At 31.2% G+C, this 7,078-nt stretch overlaps 1 long non-coding RNA gene across 1 annotated transcript; it reads right to left on the bottom strand.

Annotated features, from left to right (window-relative positions):
• Positions 1 to 869: 869 nt before the first annotated feature.
• LOC145822795 (uncharacterized) lies at positions 870 to 5,656 on the bottom strand. The gene is made up of 6 exons (XR_014364501.1): positions 5,507 to 5,656; positions 5,322 to 5,370; positions 3,772 to 3,851; positions 1,877 to 1,933; positions 1,698 to 1,801; positions 870 to 1,131 (listed from the first exon to the last, which is right to left on the bottom strand). It is a non-coding gene; the product is annotated as an uncharacterized LOC145822795 (long non-coding RNA).
• Between the last annotated feature and the right edge of the window lie 1,422 nt (positions 5,657 to 7,078).

Here is a 7,078-nt window from a genome sequence, read left to right as displayed (position 1 = left end):
ATGTGTTCATACTCTGAAATTATTAAACAATTATCCTACGACGTGACCTAGCTAATTACTAGATAAATTAAAAATATACTATGCCATTATGTCATTGCCTTTAATGCATTAATATAAGTATTATCGTCTCTAACCATGTCAATTCATTGAGTGATAGAGAGATAGGGAGAGAGAATACAATATAAGCAAGAAGAGAACACTACAACAAGTTGGGTCTTAAATGACGAAATTTTTTTGTCTCCAAAGAGCTAATTTCGTCACTATAGATATTTGTGAAGAAATATTTTCGTCACCGGTTTCGTCATTGAATGTTTGTCACTAAAAACCATCGTGACGAAAAATAATTTCGTCACCAATGAAATTACTTCAGTGACGAAATTTTTTGTCACAAATAAAACAACATTTTGTCATAAAAAATTCTCTTTTTCGTCACCAAATAATTATTCAGTACCATATTTTTAACTTTAGTTGACGAATAAATTTGTCACACATGTTGATCATTGATGAGGAAATAATTTCGTCACAGTAAGATGTAAAAGTGACGAAATTTTCGTCTTCAAAAGTCATACATGGATGACGAAATATATTTCGCCACAAATATATATATATATACGTGACGAAATTTTTAGTCACCAAACAACAAAATCAATGAAATATTTCATATATAAACCACAATAAATTTTCTCACAAAAAATGTTTATTAGCGACGAATAATCACTTTGTCATAATAACAAGTACAAATGATGAAAAAAATTCGTCACTAAACTTGTTCCATATTTTATATTTTAATTTAAATTATTATTTCACAAACATCCCTACTCATATCCCAATAGCCTTTTAAATATACTAAAAAATCCACTAACTATTATACACCACTCCACAAAATAATCCACTAAACAATTTATATCATAAATGAAAATATATCCATCAAACAAATTTAATAATAATCCATTAAGTATAATAAAAAAAACCATCATAACAAATTCCAAAATGAACTAACGTGGAGTCCAACAAAAAAAATAGCAGTCAACTAGGTTTAAAACTAGAACTAAGTATCAGTTCAAGAAAAAAAATTCAACACTTGATCTTGATTTGCAAGTATGCTTCTAATAAATGTCATCAGAAACCAATCTGCAAAGAAATTAAACAAGGAAAACATTAATATATTATGAATTACATCTAAACTCACATATAAATTATTTTATTTTATAAACCAATTTAGTAGAAATGCATATAACAATCCAAAACTTTAAAGTGTTGAGGTGATCCTTGATGATAAAGCAACACGGATAACAGAAGATGCCAAAAGATTGCAGAAATATCATATATCACTATCACTAATGCCAGAATATATTTAATAGCTTGAAAATATAATATAGCATTGAGATACATTTGATTCATGACAATGGGTCGATGACTTCTTCAATGAAGTAAATTTGATAAGTGGAATTCAACACAAGAACCTTGTAAGACTTTTGGGTTGTACCATTGAAGGTCCAGACCGCCTTGTTTATGAATTTGTACCCAACAAAAACCTTGATCAAATCCTCTTTGACAAGGAATATTTTTTATTTTTTATTTATAAACATGTTCATGATTTTTTTGGCTCTTAAAAATAAAGATAGGTGAGAGTTCATTGGTGGATCTTTCACCACACAATAGCAATAAGTCCATACATTAAGGGTAAGAGAAATTACCTTCATGTAGTAATTTATGCATCATCATCAGCTACTCTCTCTCTCTCTCTCTCTCTCTCTCTCTCTCTCTCTCTCTCAAGAATATCCTCTACCCATGACCAGCACTGCAAATATATATTTATATTTATTTTTTTTAACCGAAATTACTGATATGAAAGAAAATATTTATAGTAACTTACCAAAGAGTTACTAGTTCCATCAAAGCTTCTATGTTGATCAGGAGAATAATCACAGATCTACAAGCTCAGTAGTCATCCAAATAAGCACACTAGTCTTTGGTACTCCACAAAATGAATAATATTGAAAGAAACAAAAATAAAATAAAATAAAACAGACATAAAGACATGGCATCAAACACTTACAGAATCTATAGATAGATTTCTGTAGTAACTTAAAAAAAAAAAAAAAAAAAAAAAAAAAAAAAAAAAAAAAAAAAAAACAAAAAGAAGAAAAAAAAAAGCACAAAACCCACCAAACAGAAACCTGAAAGAAATAGAATCACCTTCTTGAAATGCAAAATGAAAACTATACTTTTAGAGACTTGACTTTGACTTTTAGAAAAAGAAGAAAACTAGAAAAAGAATTACATTGGTATTTACAAGCTATAGAGGCTCTTGCAGTTTTGTTGCCAATCCAATTTTCAACAACCCCTCTCTAATCTAGACAAAAAGGAGAAGAGCTAAAAATATATCAATAATTTTAAAGAAATGCAGCCATACGTATCACTTCCTTGCATCCCAAATTTGTCTAATTTCTAGTTTGGCTAAAAGACAATCAACTTTGTGACTCAACCAAAATAAATAACTGGGACAAGGTTTGTGGAAAAGGGGAGAAACAACTTTGAGGAAAAACAAGAAACAAAATCTCCCATGTCTATATATGTGTTTTTTTCCATTCCACCCTGGATGAGGTGTAAGATTAGAGCAGCATCCAAAGTTATGTTCTGGATAAGCTTGCTACTCACTTGATAACATTTTATTGATGCAAGAGGTTGTTAGAGTTTATCACAGAAATGAAGGACCAACAAGGTGTGTTCAAAATTGATTTAATCAAGGCCTATGGCTCTGTAGATTGGAATTTGTTATTGGTATCTATGACACATGGGATTCCCTGCTCAGTTTGTTGGCTGGATTAAAGTGTGCATTTCCACTGTTATGTACTCAGTAGTAATAAATGGAGAATTAGTTGATTATTTCCCGAGCAAAAGGGGGTCCAAGGCAAGGTGATCCTATGTCCCCCTACTTGTTTCTCAATTGTGATGGAGTGTTTCTATAGAATGCTGCAGCAAAGAGTGAGAGAAGGTGGTTTTACTTTCCATTGGAAATGTTAGGTTCAATTGGCATTTGCTGATGATCTATTCATTCTATGTGAAGCTAACAGGGGCTCTTTCCAAATCATTAAGAGTATGTTATCTCAGTTCCATCTTCTATCTGGCCTACAACCTAATCTTCAGAAACATAAGTTTTCTTTTTCCCTTCCTCTGTGGAGTTAGTAATGAATCTAACTAAGTCTGATCTTTTATCCATTTTGCCAATACCATAAGGGAAATTGACGGTTAATTATTTACTATTTCCTCTGATTTTCTATAAACTAAAAGCTGCAGAGTGTGAGCAACTTAATAAAAGAATGATGAATAGAATCAACAGTTGGACAACTAAATTTCTGTCTTATGGTGGTAGGCTCCAACTTGATCAATCTGTTCTTTTCAGCAGCATATAAGTTTATTGGTCCTTCGTTTTTATCCTTCCTTAGCAAATCTTGAAAGAAATAGAAGCCATTACGAGAGACTTCCTTTGGTTAGGGGTTGAAAACCACTTAACATATGCTAAAGTAAGTTGGGAACAAGTTTTCTGTCCAAAAAATGGGGGAGTTCTGTGAATTAAATCAATCATTCATTAGAATCAAGCTACAACTATGAAACTTCTTTGGGCTATATGCAAAAAGTCAAATATCCTATGGGTAAAGTGGATTCACACATATATTATCAAATCTAGATGCTTCAGGACTATGCAAGTCCCTTCTAATGTGTCTTTGACAGTGAGGAAACTTTTCAGTTTAGGAAGAGAAGCTATACCCCTAATTAAGAAAGTAATTGGCAATGGAGAATCCACCTTCCTTTGGCTTGAGAATTGGCACTCTTTGGGACCACTGTACCTGAGAGAAAAGAACAGATTGAGAGAAAAATATATACAAATGCTTAGAAGCCAATTTCAGATGGAGATGGAGAATCCACCTTCCTAATGACAGCAAGATTGAGAGAAAAATATATACATGATGTTGTTTCTAAAGTTATAGCTCATTTCTCCAGACTTCCTATATTCTTTAATGTCTTTCCATTAACAATAGAGTGATGAAAATATGTCTGACATACTGGTGTATTGAGTCAAAGTCAGATTGCTTATTCATAGTAAAGTACATTTCCAAATGTTTAGAAGCCAATTTCAGATTAGGAACTTACACTATAAAATATCACTAGCAATAACCAAATCCCAATCCATCAAACAATTGAGCAAAGTTAAAAGAAATACAAATGAGTGATCTACTATACCTATCATGTCATATTGTTCATTCCCTAAGTCTAATTTTACAATGAAAATAAAAAATAAAAAAATTCCACCAATCATGAGAATGAAGGTCAAAAGCATCAAATCTTATTGATAGTCCTCACCAATATTTTCTTGGATCTATCTTCCTTATCGTATGAAAGAGAAAAAGAACTCACGCTTAATGTGAGGAAGGACGGGAGAAATTCCATTAACTCTACAATTATGAGCTATGTTCTCTGCAATTTCTTGATCATCATAGTCTGAGGTAGTGATGTCAAATTCCCTCTTTACTTTGTTTATTTGTGTCTTCACACCATTATGTCCATTAATTCCAATCACTTTACCTTACTAAAAGAGATGTCGGTGTAATTACACTAAAATTATGGGGCTTATTATTTCTTTTCTTTCATTATTTTATTTTATTTTTTCAGATCTTAGGAGAATTGATCCATTCTTTTATTAGTTTTACATGAACAGAGGAGCATTAGCCAATTCAACAGCTGATCAATACAACAAAGTGAAAATTCAATAGTATTGATCAATAATTGATGAAAGTAAAATTGAAAGATTGGATTAGTACCTGAAACAATCCCTAAAATCCCAAGACTCTCTCTCTCTCTCTCTAAAAACCCATATTTCTGTCTCTACAAGCTAAAAGGGATCAACTTTCCACTCAACATTCTCTTCTCTTTCTCTTCTTATTCAATGGAAATGTTAAAACACTCATTTTATTTTAACTATATAAAGCAACCAATCATCAAAACAGAGATAACCTATTTGCCTAAAAACTTAAGGAGTAGCTATATTGATCTTGATCATTTGCAGAGGCAATTGCCATTTTTGTAACAAAGCTTTTATGCAATCCATTTTGACCCTAAACCCTTTTAACATAACATAACATAACATAGCAAAGTCTCAAGAAAAAAAATAGAAGTAATTCAATTTCATCTTCCACATGAGAATTCAAACCTAACAATTCCCAAATGCATCAGAATTCACAACTGATTTAAATCCATAGCTTTAAACAACATTGAGTTAAAATTTCCATGAATCAAAGCAACAACTCTGTGAAGCTAACCGTATTTTCTGCTGATTGATGCGTAAGTCTCTTAGACAGGTTTCGCCAACTGCAAAAGAGTACCAAAAACTCTGTGAAGCAACAACTCTGTTTGGAAGTTGAGAAAGTGACGAATAGATGAATTTGTAAACATACACAGAACAAGAGAGAAAGAGAGAACGAGAGAACGAGATAGAGAAACTCACCACGCCGGAGAACCACCGTGGTAACGCCGACGGAGATCGCCGTCGCTAGATCGTTGCCTTTGCAAAACCTATGGAGATTGTTGCCTTCGCTGCTATGTGAGAATGAGAATGAGAAACCGTGAGAGTGAGATTTAGAAAGAGAACCCTAACTTGTGGGGATATGGGCGGGTACCCATTCCCGACCCATCTCCCATGGATATTTTAAAAACCCACTTAATTAATCCTATAGGTTAAAAAAAGAGAGAAAAATCCATATATTTGGATTGGATCTCCATGATACCCATAAGATAATATTTTCATTGCCATCCCTAATCAATAGGGTTCCTTTTTTTCATTACTGCCAAATCTCAAAGTTCCCCCTTCAAGATTGGTTGGGGATAAAATAATTTTGTCATTAAAAATTTTAAAATATTAAAATTATTGACAATAAAAATATATTTCTCGTGAAATAGTTTTAAAATATTTAAAATTAATTTCTTTAAAAAAATATTTAAAATTATTTGTAACGAAAATATATTCCTTACTGATGATTTTATAATTTGTGACAATTTTTTTTTCTTACTAAAAATCTCAAAATTTTGGCGTCACCCAAAAAAATTAGAGGAAAAAACTTTGGTGGCGAAATTTAATTTTTCCTCACCTAAAAATAAGTATTTATTGACGAAAATAAATTTCGTCACCTATTATTTTTACTTTTTATTATATGTGACAAAATTTTATAATTCGTCACGGATTATTCTTATTTAGTGACGAAATATTTTTTTCACTACTTTCCGTCACCATAGGTTTAGAGAGTTAATTAACTTGTGTTTTTGTTTTGAGAGAGAGAGAGAGAGAGAGAGAGAGAGAGAGAGAGAGAGAGGAGAGAAAAATTGATAAACAAAAATAAAAGGAGGAAAAAAGTTAGTAGTCTATTTTTTCCATTACCGCCCAATATGTTAAAATTTTTCCTCTAAAATTGTTGACAAAATAATTTTCTCACTAAAATGTCTCAAAATATTAAAAATTATTAATGATAAAAATATATTTCTCACGAAATGGTCTTAAAACATTTAAAATCAAGTTTCTCAAAAAATATATGTATAAAATTATTGGTGACGAAAATGTATTCCTCGCTAATAATTTTATAATTGGTGATAAATTTTTTTCTCACCAAAAGTCTAAATTTTTGGCGCCACTCAAAAAATATTAGCGGGAAAACTTTTGGTGACGAAACTTAATTTTTCCTCACCTAAAAAGAAGTATTTGTTGACAAAAATAAATTTCGTCACCTATTATTTTTATTTTTTTATTATACGTGACAAAATTTTATAATTCGTCACGGATTATTCTTATTTAGTGACAAAATTTATTTTTTTCACTACTTTTCGTCACTATAGGTTACTTTTGTTGTAGCGAAGGTTAGGCTTGCATTTGCATTTAATTGATATAATAATTAGAATTTGTTGGAAACTTTTTCATGGAAGATTATCATCGTTCAATTGTACATCATAATTATGATGAATGCTTACATGTGACAACTGTAATGGGAGACCTCATAAATTTAGCCCTAAAAAATAGAAAACAAAAGAT

This window comes from Camellia sinensis, chromosome 3 (genome assembly GCF_055761805.1).
Source record: "Camellia sinensis isolate YWXY chromosome 3, ASM5576180v1, whole genome shotgun sequence".
NCBI classification, from domain to species: domain Eukaryota; kingdom Viridiplantae; phylum Streptophyta; class Magnoliopsida; order Ericales; family Theaceae; genus Camellia; species Camellia sinensis.
Note: the sequence above shows the minus strand (reverse complement) of the source record. Positions and strands in the feature narration are given on the sequence as shown.